At 38.0% G+C, this 18,105-nt stretch overlaps 1 protein-coding gene across 6 annotated transcripts in view; it reads right to left on the reverse strand.

Annotated features, from left to right (window-relative positions):
• SDK1 (sidekick cell adhesion molecule 1) overlaps positions 1-18,105 on the reverse strand; it is a 574,835-nt gene that overhangs the window by 261,239 nt on the left and 295,491 nt on the right. The window contains exon 1 of one of the 6 annotated variants that reach the window (XM_020802392.3): positions 884-16,461. The exons of the other annotated variants lie outside the window; for them this stretch is intronic. The gene's annotated coding sequence lies outside the window, so the exon portion shown is untranslated. Of the gene's footprint in view, positions 1-883; positions 16,462-18,105 lie in introns of those variants that run through there. 6 annotated transcript variants of the gene reach the window in all.

The raw sequence follows: 18,105 nt of genomic DNA on the forward strand, positions 1-18,105 counted from the left end.
AGCACAGGAAATCAATGATGCTGCACAGACAAAGACAAATGTTCAACTACAGTCTCCGGATTATACAAGAATCCTTCCAACACTTTTAAACTAAATTCTGAAACTGCTTCTCAGAGAGATCAGCAGATGGACTAACTATCTAGTTCATTAAAAACAAATCAAAATAAAGTAAAACAGACACACTCAGCATAGTCAACTACAATGGTATAAGAGCAAAATCAGCAAATTGTTCTGTAATGTGATAAAAAGGCTGAAATGCTGTTGCTAAATCACAACTAGATTAGGCCCACTGAATCAATGGAGCAAATGGAGGAGCTGACTTACTCTAGTTGCAAATTAGTACTAAGCAGCAGAATTTCAGCCAATACATCATAAAACACTAATTTTGAAAAATTAAATGTCCCCCCCACCGTTACAAAAGAACTGATGATATTATTTATAGTGTGAACACTCTTTACCAAGTTACTGTTCAGCAGACACAGATAAGTTTTAAACAATGTCTTTCTGCCTCTCTGACCTAAAAAACCAAGTCTGATTCCATCTGACACTCATACCATTACAACATAGAATTAAAAAGTACATATGATTTTCCCATGTCTGTGTACTACTACTAATACATCAAATCCTGAATAAAACAGAAAAGAGTGCAATAACAAAATACCCATCCTCTTTTTATACTACTTATCTGAAATATTCTTCCAATCATCTTGAAATAAACAAATCCAGAAATGAATACCTTCTGTATATTCCATGCAGAAGAATGTTAAAATATAAATTCAGTACCTACCCTATAATAAGGAGCCCACCCTTTCTGCTTATATCAGGAGTGGGGGATAATCCACAGTCTAGAATTTAGACCACATGGCTGGAACATATGGCTTACTTGCATTGCTACATGCAGCCTTGGAGATTTTCAGAGAGGCCCACTTAGGTGTTTGAACGCTGCCCTTCCTTCTCCTTTTTGATCACACAAGCACCAGTTCATCCCACAACTGCTCTGCACAATGGCTGTGCTACAATCATGAACTATGACTCCTTCTTCCCCCACAAGCCTGCCAAACAACTGTTTGAGAGGGTGGCAGAAACATGATGCAATACATCTAGTACTGCAGGAGCAGAGGGAATCTTAAATTTATTGGTTGCAGCTGAGTGTAATTTGCTACACACAAGAAACCTGTTACAGATTCTGTGAGAAGTATGAACACTCCTGAGCTCTCCATGACCTGCTCAAACAGGTATCTTTCTGGTGGCTTCAAGTAAAGAAGTTGCAAGACAGGAAACTTCTTCTGGAGTTTTCATGCTTCTTTGTAAAACATGTATAAACCACAAGAAGTAAATGCAATAAAACTGTATCCAGCTTAAGGACACCGAAGTCATTAATGGATCTTTGAGTCCTCACAGTTCTGCTTGATCTATCCTATTCAGGCACATGGTATTTTCTAGAGCAATGGTTCCCAACTTTGGGTAACCCTGGTGTTCTTAGACTATAATTCCCAGAAGTCTTCTCATCAGCTGTGCTGGCCAAGGTTTCTGGGAACTGTAATCTAAGAACACTTGGGACACCCAAGGTGGGAACCACTGTTCTAGAATCAAAATAGCATTAAGGCTACCCTTAAATGGAGGTGGTAACCAAGTTCCTTGATAACAGAAGACGGTATGCAAAATTTGTCAAAAACATAAAGCACGTATTTCTATAGTGTAATAGATCAGGTTCTTTGTAAATTGTGTAGAGTGTCAGATTATTTCTCAAAACAATTCAGGAAGAAATTCTATGAAATTCTCATGAACAAAAGTAAAAAAAAAAACCAACAATGAACTTGTCACTGTCTCTACTTTCTGATCCTATATACAGTACCTCCTCCCCACTAAGTTTTAGATTAAAGGCTTATAAGAAGTTTTTATTCGTTTTTTCAGATTTGCATTCTGCCCTTTTAGGAAGCTCATGCTTTTGAAACATTTTCAATAGCTGTAAAGTCTGAGAATGATACAGGAACCTAAGTAATAATAGCTTGGCAGCAGTGGCTGATGCCTACAGAGTTTTATACAAGTGAGCCTTCCACAAAACTATTTGGAGCCTGATCCTCACTAAGCTCTTGCCTCCTTCTGCTGGTGCATATCCCATTTCAACTGGGCTAAGGGAAACCTTTCTAATGAAAGGGACTAGAATAAAGATATGCTGGGGAGAAAGTAGATGCAACAAGATACATAAGATTAGGGCCACAACTCAGCAGCAGAACACATGCACTGCATGCAAAAGGTTCCAGTTCAATCTCTGGCTGTGCGTTCTGGTGCAAGTTGGGAGCTGCTGCTGTACAAAACCCTATAAAACTACCTTTTCAATATTCACAGGACCCACCTGGACAAATGGCTTGAACAGCAGTAACTCCTGAAGGCACAAAGACAATCCCAGGCAAAACAGACCAAAAATAATTGTATATGGCAAGATGTCCACAATGGATCCTAGATTCTCTGATCTATCTTAAGTTCTGTTTCTTTATTACGTTTATATCACACATTTTTCATTACAAATAGTGCTCAAAAGTGGCTGAATCAGATAAGATAGGTATCTGTTTAACAACACTTTTAGATTTTGTTGCAGTTTCCAGCTGAAATAGAGTTCTGTGCAGACAGATGTGATGGGGACTGCTAAGTGATATCAGACAAATATCTGGATGACTAATGATGTGATCAGAGATTTCTAGTTGAAAATATCTTAAATATGTCAATCCACAGATTCACTTCCAGGGTTTCAATGTAGATCCCATTCATGGCTGACTCCTAACAATGGACTCAGCCTGGTTTCATGTACAGCCAGACAGGCCTTGGGATTTTCCTTGATCCTTGTTCCAGCTAACAGGTGGAGAGTAGCGTCCAGTCAAAGCACTGCCTATGCAGTGACTAAGAAGCTGAAAATTCTCAAAAGCTTTCCTGTAATCTCTTACTTGTCTGGCACAGTCAATAATTTTTCAAAACGTTATCAAAAATAAAAAGCTATAACTACAATTCTCACTGCCTCATTAGTGCTCTATGGGAGCAGCCACCTCAACAAGACACAATGCATGTAAGGGAAGAAAAGTAGTGAATTGCCATTATTAGGTGGCCAGTTTTTCAGGAATAAATCCATTTGCCTTGGGAGGCTGGACATTAATAGCAATAGGTACATTTAATGACTCCAGAATTTCAAATGTCAAGCCCCCTGCCAGTAACAACTTGAGCAATGAACAGGCCACTATTGAATATGTTGCTTATGCATCATGGGCGGCAATTTCTAGGCAGGAAGTTTTAATAGATCCACTTTCCCCATTAAAACAATCACATACCTAGGGATTTGTGATTGTAATATCCATTGTATCTTGACTTGTTTCACATGTTATTCATAGCCATGCATTTCAAAATTTTAATGATTCCAAATGTCTATCAGCCTTTTGATTGTTTTCATTGCACATTTATGCTCACTTACATGTATGTAATGTTTATGTACGCACACACAACACAAAAACTACTAGTGACAAAGAAGAAATGAAAAACAACTGTGCTGATTTCTAATGGTGATCTGAGAGGAAGAAAAATTGATGACAGACACAACAGAATGCCGCAATTGCTAACATGCCTGATAATTACAAATGCAAATAACTAGATGAAAAAAATAAACATTAGCCAATGGAATCAATGGTATGGGGTCAATGACATACAAATCTTGGAAAGTATAGACATGCTTAGAGAATGACCCCTGTTGTGAAAGGTGGGGGGTGTATTTTAGGCAAATTGCTTCATTCAGAATAACTAAGAATGGTACAAAGTATTCTTGCTGTCTGAAGCAGTGACACTGATTTGAGAATTAGCTGAGGATCTGACCAGCCTTCCATTTCCCCATTTCCATCTTTCTTACTGGTAATGTGCATGTGGTTAGGCCATAGAGATGATGTGGGTTAACTTGAGGACCTGCATAGGACAGAGTATGGCAATGCCGAAACACTGATCAGATATTGTCATTTTTGTGTTTGCGAAGTCTGCAATGAATATGAGTTAACATAGTAAGAAGAAAATGCAGAGTTGAGTAATACCTTTTCCAGTTCTTCCAAATGCTTTGTCAGGCATGAAGGTACAATGAATCCAGTGGCTGTTCTGGCCACGTTGTGTGTTTCTGTAGCTACAAGATCTTGAACGCAGACTCACCATGGGTTGTTTTTTTCTCACACACACAAGGTTTTTCTGTTGTCTCCATCCTCTGGTTTTGTCCTTCACATCTGACAGAATTGTGAAGAACTTGAAAGTTTGTGCTACCAGTGCACAAACAACATTTCTTAAAGGTACAATTCCTCTAAATTTCTGACCTTCCTCTATTTAAGAATACTCGCTTTCCTGTCTTCCTATATTTCCAAGTATTCAGCACATAGCTTGGAAGGGTAGTGATGAAAAACAAGAACAAAAGAAACGAGAAGGAAGATAGATAAATCATCAGGAAGTCAGGAGATTTAATGTTTTAAAAGCTTTTTGTTTTATTTCAAAAAGAATCAATTTCTCAGAACTATCTTGATGATGGCACTCTCCTGTTCTCCTCATCTTTTATGTTAAATGCTCAATTAAGGGTTGTTTGGAACACTGTTGCTGAACACCTACAGCTAAGCTATTTATATAAAAGATCAAGACTGCAGTTGTGGGATCTAGATGTACAAATTATAACTGCCATCAATATGTTTCCAGATCAGACTGCTCTCTTGCATTCTTGCTATTCTAGCAGCACTACAGGCTGATGGTAATGCTCACAAAATATCCATTCCTTCATGTCACACCACCTGTTAAGCACCAGAAGGAGACACATAACAAGAGATTAATCAAACAGTGGTCACGGCAGTTTATATTTCAAGCTTGTGTGCATATGTGCACGGGCACATGTGTGCATGCACATTCATCACAGAAGTGCAGAATCAATCTCCATATTCTGGGCTGCTACTATTTCATTTCACTTTATTTATTCTTTTATTTGTTGCATTGATAAACCATATTTCTCTGAGTGAGAGGAGTCATTTTAAAGTTTGTTATAACTTCTTTTAAGGTTATGTTTCACAAAATTACAGAAATGAGCTCTCTATTAGCAGGACTGTCCTTTTCAGGCTCAGCTAATAGACAGTGACAGATAAAATAAAACTGATGAACACAGTAGAGATTCTGTGTTTTTCTCAATTCTCTTTTCCTTCCTTAGGCTCCTGTTATTTCCATCTGTATGCCAACTACTGTACTGTCCTGCTCTTCAGAAAACTGTGTTTAGAAACATTAATTTCTTGAAATAATCTTATGACATGTACATATATGAGCCTTTTAGGTTTAAACATTAGTAAACAGTGAATTTTATATAGGTACACAACACAGAGAAGCTAAACTCCTGAAACCATGAATTTTAATTCATTGTCACATTAAACACTGAGAGGATTCCCAGATATGGCCAAGGATAATAAATTAAATCATGGCTAGCAAGTCAGAACTACCAATCTTTCTAGCTACTCTAATCCATGTCATTTTTATTTGAAAACTTAATCATATCAAGATATCACTTCTGGTTACTTTACCATCAGCTTTAACTCTATTTATTTAGTATACTCTTGTTGCAATCTAAGCAAACCCATGTGTGTCACAAGTCATATTTCACTATTCCCACATCAGGAAAAATCCCATTGCAGTAATGTGAGGAATTATTACTAAGGGAATGGAAGATTAACATGGAAAGACATGACAGTTAAACAAGCATTCCCTATCAGCTAGTCTGTCATAAGACTAATTCTGAATTCTGTTTCATGGTAACTTCATTTGGAAGGACAAAAAACAACAACAATCCTAAGTGGCTCAAAGCTATAAAAATTAAAGCAAACAAACAATCAAATAAGACCAGGAACTGCATGAATTTATTCTTAGCATTCTATTTAGCTTTTAATTACCCAATAGACAATAGTCATTCTTTTGGAGTGGCAACATTTTATCATGTCGAATTATGTGCCACAAATGCACAACAAAAAAACATAATCAAATTATTCTTGAAAGATGTTGCCATGCATGTGCTGTACTGGTTTTTTCAAATGTTATGCTTTCAAGTTTTATAAAATTGGTTTTATAAATAGCTAAAGAAATTAAATTGGTTTTATAAAGAAGACGTAACTCTATTCCTTAGATCTAAGACAACTTGAGTAGCAAAAGTGTAAACATTATCTTACACTGAGGAGTGTTTCCTCTCTGATAGGCCCTCACATCTTATCTGTATCCATATTTATTGTCCTTTTAACTTTCTTCACTTTAATGAACTCTGTCACAAGAAACATCGCAAAATATTTTGGAACAAGGAACGAACTGAGAAACCTTCAGAGAGCTGAGAAAACATACCATGAGCCAAATCAACATAAGGAAATGGAGGGAGCAGAAGAGAAAGGGATTAATTCAAAGCATTAACTACAGCAGATGAGCTGTCTTGGACACTAATTACATTAAGAAGAGATGGAAAGGAGACAAGAATGTGAGAAGGAAAAGCCAGATGAAGCTTAATTGAAATCACAGCCTAAAAATAATGAATAAGGTTTAGGGGTTGAGTTATATGGAGATCAAATGATTTAGTGAAGGAAGGCAACCCTCCCCACAAACAATTTGGCATCTACTTTTGGCTTCCTTTCCGATCTATGAAGACACAGTAAAATGACAAACTGAAAACCACTCTACTGAGAGAACCTCCTAGACACATTTGCAGTAGGTTATTATGCCACGTACAATGGCATTGCTTCTTATTATTGTGGAATGAAATCCCACAAGTGGGGAGGGTGGAGGAAACTTTCACAAAGAGCCACAGAGGGCACCTTCAGTTAACCAGCATCATCCAGACAGTTTCTTTCCACCGGTATTGACCTGATGATCTAAATGCCTGTTTGGATATCTGGGCCTCCTGGAATAGCTATTTTAAGCATACAAATAAACCACACTAAACATACAGAGCTTTATATTTAAAACCAACCAATCCCCACAAAAAAACAAAAACAAAACAAAACAAAACCTGACAGCTCACTCAAAACCACCTTGGGAGATGCTCTAGAAAAGATAAGTGCTTCAAAATGGCTTTTAGAGATATAAGTGATTATTGATGTTTTGGTGCTATAAAACATTTGAAACACTGCATTGCCACTGCCCTGGTGTGAATGTGCCCGAAGAGGAAAAAGAGGATGTCCTTCATCTCAGCTCACCTTTTTAGGTAATTTTACCAAACTGCTCTGAGTCATAACATAGCAGCACTGCATACAGGCACCAGTATAATTTTAATCCCCACTATCTTTATCCTCCTTTTTCTGAAAGACTTGCTCTCTAATTTTTGACGCACATCAATTTCTTCACTGAAATCAAACCACATTTCCTTACAGAGAGCCTTTGTGGATCATTCTGTCTCTGAACTTGGCTGGTGACTGAATGACAAACCACCTTCCAGCTCTATCTATGCTGCTTCTAATATTTAGGAGAAAGAATTGGTGTAATATGTAAGAAAAACAGGAGTATAAGCAAATAACTATTATACAACTCCTCAGTAAGTTGCGAACTAGAAAATATACTGTCTAGTTATTTAGGGTCAATTAAAAACACCTTTATATAGACTTGCAATGTAATGGGAGAGTAAACTTTTAACAAAACAAAGTAATATGAAAGAACGTAGAAAGTTAAACAAAGGGGGCTCTCACAGGAAGCCAGACTGGCCCCATCTTTACTGTCCTTCTGCAAGAAACAAGACATTTATCTTCTGGCCAGCTTTCCCTGAGTGACTGGCTGCCTGAATGGAGTTTTAAATGGACTGTTGTATCTTACTTCATTGAATTTGACGTTTATATTGCTTTTGTCTTCTAACATGTTATTTGACACTTTTTATATTTGCATTCTAACTGTTATTGCTTTAAATACTGTCTTTTAATAGTGTAAACTGCCTTTGGTCCTTTTTAAGGACAACGGTGGGGTTAAAATATTTAAAATAAAATAAATGAATACCTGAATTTATTGATCTTGGTTTTATGCAACAGAGAAGTAGAAATTCTTCAATGCAAGATGGTAATATAGGAACTGACAAGCAAGGATAATCACAGAGAAAAACACAAGACAATCCCAGACATCAACACAATCCTCAGTGAAAAAGTTCTGGAAAAAAAACATGCAATATAGTTGAGGTATCTGGCTATGGAGCCACATGCTGGGAGTTCGATTCCTGACTGTGCTGCTTGTAACTAGAGCCAGCCCGTGTGGCCTTGGGTAAGCTGAACAGTTCCAGAATGAGGGAATGGTAAGCCACTTCTGACTATACTCTACCTGGAAAACCCTGAAAAGAATTGCCGTAAGTCAGAATTGACTTGATCAACATCATCAGGACTACATTAAGCACAAATCCACAGAACTACCACAAATAGAAACCTTAGTCAGATGTCCACTCAGGCATAAGTGATCCACAGTGGAACTTAACGTATCTTTCCTTTTACCATATCAATGTTGTTGAAAAGAAATAGAAGATAATGGAAAATGAATTATTAGATTAAACTACCTTTCTGGGTGCATCTCCCCTGATTCCTTCACCATATTCCATCACCTATACACACCTTTCCTATATCAGCTAAATATAATAACAGAGTATGAAATATAAAACTTTCAAATCTGCATATGCTGTCATATCACCATGGTAATGCAAAGCTACATAAAAACCTCTCATTTAAAATTTCCCTAGTCCTTGTCAATTTATGGTTCATTAATAAAGATTCGGATATCCATGCAATAGCTTTGCATATTCCACTTCACTGATCCTACCTTATGTAATAGCTATGTTATAGACAAAAATAATGAAAGTATTTTATATTAAAAGATACAATAATATTTTAACATTGCATTGCAATGACAGTATAACAAAATATTCATTTACCCACTATTTTACAATCCTCCGGTGTGTGTATATATGTGTATCATAAATTAGCAGAATTCTGAGATTTTATACATGATGGATATTTTAAAAGTCCTTTGAGAATAAGCAGAATAAAATATGCAAACTGATAGTAAAAAGAACAAGAATTGTGACTGTTTCTTTTTTCAGAATTTCCATCTTCTATAGGAATAAGAGTTCCATAAATCTATGAACCATTTGGAATTTCATGTAAGAAATATAACTAGGGAGATTTTATTGCACACTGTAGAATTCTGTAATCTTCATGCATTAACACAACCTATAAAAAGCATTTTATTGTAAATTACATTTCACTAAAACAAATATTATTATATATGCAGAAACCATATCTGAACTGTAGTCTTTTGCTTGATCTTGGGTTAAAGAGGTTGTGTTTTATAGAAAAAGGTTAATGCAATAAATTACAAATATCAGACAAGGTTTTGACCACGTTTTAATGAGTTTTAAAGAAACCATGTAGGAAGAGAGAGAAATTTCCTTGAGGACTATTTTGCATAATAATACATTCTCTGCATTCCTAGTAGAGGTGTGGAGATTTGTGTTTGGGAGTACATCTTCCCCAGATAGCACAGCTTATTTCAAAAGAGAAAATTCATGCTCTGGATTGGTACTATAACTCAAGGAGGTTCCTTGAGAAAAAAACAGTGAACCATTTGAACAGAAGACACTCACGGAATCTGTATCATGTTTATTCCCTGCCACCTAGAGAACCACTTCTCTGTCCATTCCACACAATAATTTCCTATTAGCAGAGAAGAACAGAAGTTCATAGGAAAAGGTAAGCATGCAAAGCTAAGCCGAAGTAGTCCCAGTGCTTCCTCTATGTAGAAGTGGGCTGCAGGAAGCAACCATGGGACAGGGGATTAATTTTTATTTTATTTTATTTTATTTTACAAAAGGTTGCCTAGTGATTACTGCCGTGACTGACGGCTTAACACATGCTCAATTTTGCAATTTTCTTTAGCATATTTCCTGCCACAATGGAGCAAGACAACACACGTGGGGTAGTAAAAGATGAAAGCTATTTTCTAATGGGATTGAGGGGGAGAAAACCTATTAAGGAACAAGAAAGTAATAGACCCTCGCTTGCTGAAGCATATACTCAATCCATAGTACATGCACATTTGGGTAAGGTTAAGACTAAGGAATTAGATGTATTCATTTCAATAGTTCTGCAATTTAATCATCTGCTAGCTTTTCTAATACAGACATGATTAGTAGTATAATGAAATTCATCAGAAAGTACTGAATTTATAACCAGTCAAGAAAGCCACACAATAAAAAGCAACCGCAAAATTGCAGAATAGTCCAAGTGTACAGCAACAACATAAGAAAACCGTTTTCTTTTAATCTGCGCAAACATCTCGCAAATGATATTCATTGCTCAAAGTGGTGTAAGAATTTATGGAAGTTCTAATTTTTAAAAAAGCAAGAAAAAAGAAATAGGTGATGGGAATGATCTTTGGCTGAAATCCTGGATACCCATTACTAGTCTAAGTATACCAAGATATTTGGCTGCCTTATTAGTAAGAAAAAAAAGGATCCTTGCATGGTATTGCTCTGACTTATTGATCAGAAAGGGAGTGGGAAGGGAGAAGAATGCACTTTTCTTATGCATGAAACAAATCTACATACCCTTAGGCTTAGCCAAATCTTATGTCAATGCTTACCACAAGATAGTGTCATGCAGCATGTCTGAGACCTACAAACCTAATTTCTGCCAGGACTGTTTAAAATGGTCTTTGCAAACCCTTGTCTATTTCTTGGTCTCTTGACGTAGTTTCAATAGGCATGCAACTACTTTTTGGATGCCAGCCTTCATATCCATAAACACAAAGTTGCAGAGACCATTGTCTTACTTCTATTATGCATTTAAAACAACTGCTCATTTTCATGTAGCCTTCCCAGCAAATTATCTGCGCTCCTGGCAAGTCAAAGCATAGTAGAGGATCCTCGCATACTGAAATCTTAATAAGCCTCACATTTCTGCCAATGTTATGATCATCTTGTCTGCAAGATCAAATGCAAAAAGAGGAGCATGATTTGGATGCACATCAATATTCATACTACAAAACAACTGTGTGTGTCATGTAACCAGTTTTGCCTAATGAAAACTATGTTCTTAATTGAATCTACCGCATCTTCGTGATAGATTAACAGACTGCACAATAGACTCAGATGGGGAAAATGTTAATTAAATATTTTGTCTAATCAAAATAGTTTGATAATAACATGCCCATATGAATAGGAAGAAAATAGTCAGGAAAGCACCCATGTATCTTTTCCTTGTAAATATCTCTCAGATTCCCCCTACCAAGGAAAACCGCTTATCCAGCTCTTCTCCACCTAAAGTCATCCCAGATAATTAGCATGGCATTTCTGTATATAGACACACAAGTGATAAGGAAAGTTTTCAAGGAGTATGAAATGCCCAAGGTGTAACTTACCACTGCCTACCACCATAGTTAGTTTCCATGGCTGACCAGATTTTGAGCCCAGGTCTCTTGAGTTCTAGTACAACAACACTCGTATGACATTCTATCCACTACTACACCATACTGGCTCCTGTATCCTACTACTATTACACTTGTATCAAAACAATTGTTAATGTTATCCACATCTAGAATATTATGGTTACAACTTCTTTAATGTTTAGTGCCAGTTAGCTGAAGCATTATGATGAATGCATATATTTTCAGTTGCACCCATTTTCTCCTCAAACTCCTACAGTACATCTACATGGGCACAAATAGCGCAGGCAAACATAAGGTATGGACCTCCAAGGTTCCTGACCGCATATACTGTGTGAAAAGTTGCACTGAATTTATCTGGACCCATCAAATACAAAACCAGAGACTACTCTGCACATGTTTACTGTCAAAGGGTATATCCTCTGCCTAATGAAACTGAATACTATGATTTGAAGTACCACTGTGGTGCAGGCTTCCCTCCGTGACACAATGGAAATCGTTTTCATTTGGCAGAACTGAAATCGACCTTGGAGAAACCCAACCAAGAGAACCAATTTGGAACTGATTTCACAGTCACATCATGTGGATTTGCTAATCAAGCAAATGATCATATCGGCATTGGAGAGTGCAAACATGGCAGAGAGATTGCCTAGTCCCAGTTACAGTTAAAGGTCTCCATCTGCTCTGAGCAATGCAGCTGGAGGACTACTTTCAGCCACAGAAAAGTTCCAGCAGGTCCTCAATATGCTAGGACTTCAGTATGCATTGGGATAAACACTGGGCTTATTTCCCAGGTCTCTCCAGCAAGGAGCTGCCATTGTGGCCAATGGACTGGACTCCTTAGTCAATGATCTGAAAAACATGTAACAAATGTTTGCCACCTGTTCAAACAGCTCATGTTCTTGAAAAAAAGGGGGGATGTTTTTTACAAGCTCATTGATGGTCAGAACACATACGTGTTTATTCCAATAATGATGTTATCACTGCTCCAATGGGACACATGACATATTTCGGATTTCTTGTATCCTGCTTTCAATCTGAATAGGGCCACGTCTGCCAGCGCTGCTGGTGGTGGAATCACAATCACTTTGTAGTACTGTACTTATCAGCTTTACTATCTTTTATTCCAAGTTAGCCGCTTTGTGAACTTTCTAAACACAAAAGGAAGAAATAAATGAATGATATCATCTTCCATGGACGTTATTCCTAAACATTTCTTTGAGATAAAAGCATGTATAAATAAAACATACATCTCAGAAATCATGAAATTTGACATCCAGAAATTTTGCATGGGTCACACTAGAGGCAGGATAAAGTTTTCCTAAAGCATTTCACAGATATTAAAGAGCTACCGCAATGTATCATTTGTCCAATTTGTTATATCAGAAAATGCCATTAGTTTGCTGTAGCCCTGAGGCTTAATACTGCTGTTAATATCACAGCACTGGGATGAGTTTTTTGCTTACCTACAATCCACAGAGAAGCTACTTAGAAAATGTTTTAAGTGGGTATAGTATTAACCTCTTGCAAATAGACACCAGAACAACAACAATAAACTTTGATCTCCCAGCATGTAAATTATTAGCAATGTCCCAGGGCTCCCACACCACCCGTTCCATTTTTCCCCCTATAACTTGCATCTTGAGGCACTGTCCTGAGATTCTTCATCTGCTCCAATTTTTCACTTTGCCACTAAATCTTTGGCAATATACTGCTGATGGCCCCAGGAGCCAAAACAGCAAAGATGAAGTAAAATGAGAAACAGAGCTGTCTTGTTTAATCTATGAGTGTTCGCAGTCAGGACTGTGTGTAAAAAATATGCAATCAGGTGTTTCAGTGATAATGGTGGAGAACTTCCATCAAAACTATGGTTTGTGTCACAAGACTTACAAAACAGTAACTCACAAGCTTGTGCTGCTGCTTCTTTTTTTTAAAGACAAGAGTCTCAAAATCATCTTGCACTGTCACATACTCAGAATAGATTCTGGCACAATATCCCTAAATATACTGACTTTTTTTTTTTTTTGATAAGGCTAACTCACACATTCATCTATTTAATTTAGTATCACAATAGAATTTCAGGTTACTAACAAAAAGTCATGATAGAGATTCTTCATTTCAGCTGCCAAAGTTACATACTTCCATTACTATTTGTTCTTTATTGACATTTATTCATTTTAAATCTTTTTAGCCACAGTGACCCAGCGACATGAAGCCAGGCGTTTGAACCAAAAGCCCTGTATATAAAGTATTAATATTCTGCTTCCAGCTTCACTAGGACTGCTGGTCAGAAAAGTGGCACCGCAGCATGTTTGTCTTGAACACCATCCCTGAAATCCAGCATCCACCTGACTTTGGAGATTTCGTACTCCTGCCTGCTATAAAGCTCCACCACATTTCTTCAGTTTGAACCACTTCTTCTTAGAAGAGATCATCAAGATAACCCTCTTTGTTTTCAGCCTGCTCTTATAATTTGACCAATGTTCAACAGCTTTTGGTTGGCATGCATGGTTCAGCTACTTGGCAGCACCCAGACCAAACCACTAGACAACAACAATTGCTTAAACTGCAATTCCAGGATATATTGTAATTCCACATGTTTCATGTTCATGACAAGCTAGACTTAAATCCACACTGAATAATTTTGGCAATGCATTTCAGAGTCTTCAGTATTTTGTGGCAGAGAAGGATGATGGGGGACAAGATTTACAAACTAGCAAACATTTATCAATTTTGAAATGGTGGGAAAATTTCTGTTTTGGAAGTTTCTGATTGGCATGGTAGGAAAGGCATTCTCCCATCTGCTATGGTGTAGATGTTCTAGATTGTTTGGATTATATGTGTCAGCCTCTCACATTCCCCATGTACACATGCCTATTATAGTAAACAAAATCCTGGCTTCTAAAGCCCCCTGAACAAAGTGAGACTGTATTATTGTTAGCGGGCAACTCAGAGCAACGATTCTGGCCTCTTAATGAAAAGTCACAGGACCTCAGGTCTAAGGGAAAATGAAAGTGAGCATATTTATTAAAACAATAAATCATTCTAGCCACAAAAGCAGCAAGAAGCATGGGTTTGCAAGAGGTAATTTGGGGAAACAGAAGGTTATCGCCTAACAGTACATTGGCGTTTCTTGGTTAGTCACTTTAATAGCTTTTAAACAACCTCCTTCTGGCCCCAATAGAACTAGCCATAACAGAACCCAGAATATTCCTCACTACCTTGCTTGACTTTTATTCACCTCATTTGTCTCTGCCTGACACCCTTGATAGTTTCTGCAGCCACTGTATATCCCTAATATGGCTGCAGCATTCAGCATCAGCATGGATGGTTAAAGAGTCCAATCACCTATTTTAGTTAGCCAAGAATCAACATTCACCTGCATTCCCAAAAGCCACAGCTAATTGGCTTCAGTTACTACCAGGTCTTCAAATAAACTTCATATGCAGTGTTTGCTATCATCTCCAACAGTTTAATACATCTTACCTTTAAAAATACCTATATAAGAGCCTTTGTTTCTTATTGATTACTCAAGCTAGCTGTCACATCAACATTTTTTGATTCCACTCCCTTGGCTGGTTACTGGTTTTTAGCTTACAATGCAAGTATAAAAATAACAGTAACTGAACCAAACTTGAAAAAGAGAGGGTGGGTCTATTAAAGTTTAGTAGCTTTGCAGAGAGCAAAAGATTCACCCTAGACAAAACGTCTCATGAATAGCAATAAGTGTATTATGATGCACGTGCACACAGTAGGTTATGGTAATAATAGACCCCTCACTTCTAAAAATGTGGTTGTATAAAGAGAACATTCTTTATCTTTGGAATTCTATCAACATAGGAAGTGCTGTTCACCAGATATACTATCAAAAACATAGGTTTTTTTCTGTGACAGTTTCCACAACAAACACCAAGATGAACTTCTAATTTGGATTGTGTAACTTGCAAATGATGCCAATTCCCTGCATGAAGCAGAAGCCATTTTAAAATTAAATTTATTTTCTGTTCCATTTAGAGATGTAGTAATAAAATGTAGGGATGTGTTGGCACTGCAGGTTAAATGGCAGAAGCCTCTGTGCTGCAAGGTCAGAAGTCCTGCAGTCGTAAGATCGAATCCACACGACAGAGTGCACACTCGTCACTTGTCCCAGCTCCTGCCAACCCAGCAGTTCGAAAACATGTAAATGCAATAAATAAGTACCACCTTGGTGGGAAGGTCATGGCGTTCTGTGTCTAGTCGCTCTGGCCACGTGACCACAGAAACTGTCTCCGGACAAATGCTGGCTCTACGGCTTGGAGACGGGGATGAGCACCACCCGCTAGAGTTGGACACAACTGGACTAAATGTCAAGGGGAACCTTTACCTTTACCTAATAAAATGTTATAAAATGGATCCCTAGGTAACTCTAATGATGACACCACTTTTAAAAATGGAAAATATGTTCAAGAAAAGTGAAAAATACAAAAAATATTCCAACTCTAGGATATTGTCACACGTCAGAGCAAAATTTATAGTTAAAACATTGCCTCAGGTATTTTTGTTACAACTACACATATATTCAAGCCTGCACACAATACTTTTGGTTGCATTCTATAGGAATAATGTAAGCATTTTCCCCCATAGAACTGTACTGCAAAATTCTGAAATATGCTAATAATGAAGGATTATTATATCCACTTCACATATGGATTGAAGAAATGTGAATTTTGTCAATTCTTATAAACGTGCTAACTGACTGACAGATTTGCATTGAATGGGGCCTTATGAGGCCTCTCTCAGGTCCCTAGAACGGTAACAGCTAAAGCATTTGATGTTCAGGGACAAAATTAAAACATTACTGTAGCAATCACCGTGCTTTGGCTCAGGTAGAAGATTATTGGCATGTACCAATGAGAGCTGTCGAGAGGCGGAGCCAGAGAAACGAGAAGGGTGAGTCAGAGTCTAGTCGGTTCAGTCAGAGACAGAGCTTTAAGAAGAAAGTTTTTGGGGTTTGAGGCAGAGAGAATGTTTTGGGAGTGTTTAGTCAAAGCGTGACCTGTATTAATTAAGATAGGTTAAAGTAACCTTCATGGATTGCTGCCTTGTCGTGGCGAAGGGGCTTGAGTAACTCAGAGAAGCTATGGGCTATGCCGTGCAGGGACACCCAAGACGGACAGGACATAGTGGAGAGTTCTGACTAAACGCAATCCACCTGGAGTAGGAAATGGCAAGCCACTCCAGTATCTTTGCCAAGAACACCCCATGATCAGAAACAAAAGGCTAAAAGATATGACGCTGGAAGATGGGCCCCTCAGGTCGGAAGGCGTCCAACATGCTACTGAGGAAGAGTGGAGGACAAGTACAAGTAGCTCCAGAGCTAATGAAGTGGTTGGGCCAAAGCAGAAAGGACGCTCAGCTGTGGACGTGCCTGGAAGTGAAAGGAAAGTCCAATGCTGTAAAGAAAAATACTGCATAGGAACCTGGAATGTAAGATCTATGAACGTTGGGAAGCTGGAGGTGGTCAAACAGGAGATGGCAAGAATAAACATCGACATCCTGGGCATCAGTGAACTAAAATGGACAGGAATGGGCGAATTCAGCTCAGATGATTATCATATCTACTACTGTGGGCAAGAATCCCGTAGAAGGAATGGAGTAGCCCTCATAGTCAACAAAAGAGTGGGAAAAGCTGTAATGGGATACAATCTCAAAAATGATAGAATGATGTCAATACGAATCCAAGGCAGACCATTCAACATCACAATAATCCAAGTTTATGCACCAACCAGCATTGCTGAGGAGACTGAAATTGAACAATTCTATGAAGATTTACAACACCTTCTAGAACTGACACCAAAGAAAGATGTTCTTCTCATTCTAGGGGACTGGAATGCTAACGTAGGGAGCCAAGAGATAAAAGGAACAACAGGGAAGTTTGGCCTTGGAGTTCAGAACGAAGCAGGACAAAGGCTAATAGAGTTTTGTCAAGAGAATAAGCTGGTCATCACAAACACTCTTTTCCAACAACACAAGAGGCGACTCTATACATGGAAATCACCAGATGGGCAATATCGAAATCAGATTGATTATATTCTCTGCAGCCAAAGATGGAGAAGCTCTATACAGTCAGCAAAAACAAGACCTGGAGCTGACTGCGGTTCTGATCATCAGCTTCTCATAGCAAAATTCAAGCTTAGACTGAAGAGAGTAGGAAAAACCACTGGGCCACTCAGGTATAATCTAAACCAAATCCCTTATGAATACACAGTGGAAGTAAAGAACAGATTTAAGGAACTAGATTTGGTGGACAGAGTGCCTGAAGAACTTTGGATAGAGGCTCGTAACATTGTCCAGGAGGCAGCAACGAAAACCATCCCAAAGAAAAGGAAATGCAAGAAAGCAAAGTGGCTGTCCAACGAGGCCTTAGAAATAGCAGAGAGGAGAAGGGAAACAAAATGCAAGGGAGATAGGGAAAGTTACAGAAACTTGAATGCAGACTTCCAAAGAATAGCAAGGAGAGACAAAAGGGCCTTCTTAAATGAACAATGCAAAGAAATAGAGGAAGATAACAGAAAAGGAAAGACCAGAGAGCTGTTCAGGAAAATTGGAGATATTAGAGGAACATTTTGCGCAAAGATGAACATGATAAAAGACAAAAATGGGAGGGACCTAACAGAAGCAGAAGACGTCAAGAAG

The sequence above is a fragment of the Pogona vitticeps genome, chromosome 13 (assembly GCF_051106095.1).
Source record: "Pogona vitticeps strain Pit_001003342236 chromosome 13, PviZW2.1, whole genome shotgun sequence".
NCBI lineage: Eukaryota > Metazoa > Chordata > Lepidosauria > Squamata > Agamidae > Pogona > Pogona vitticeps.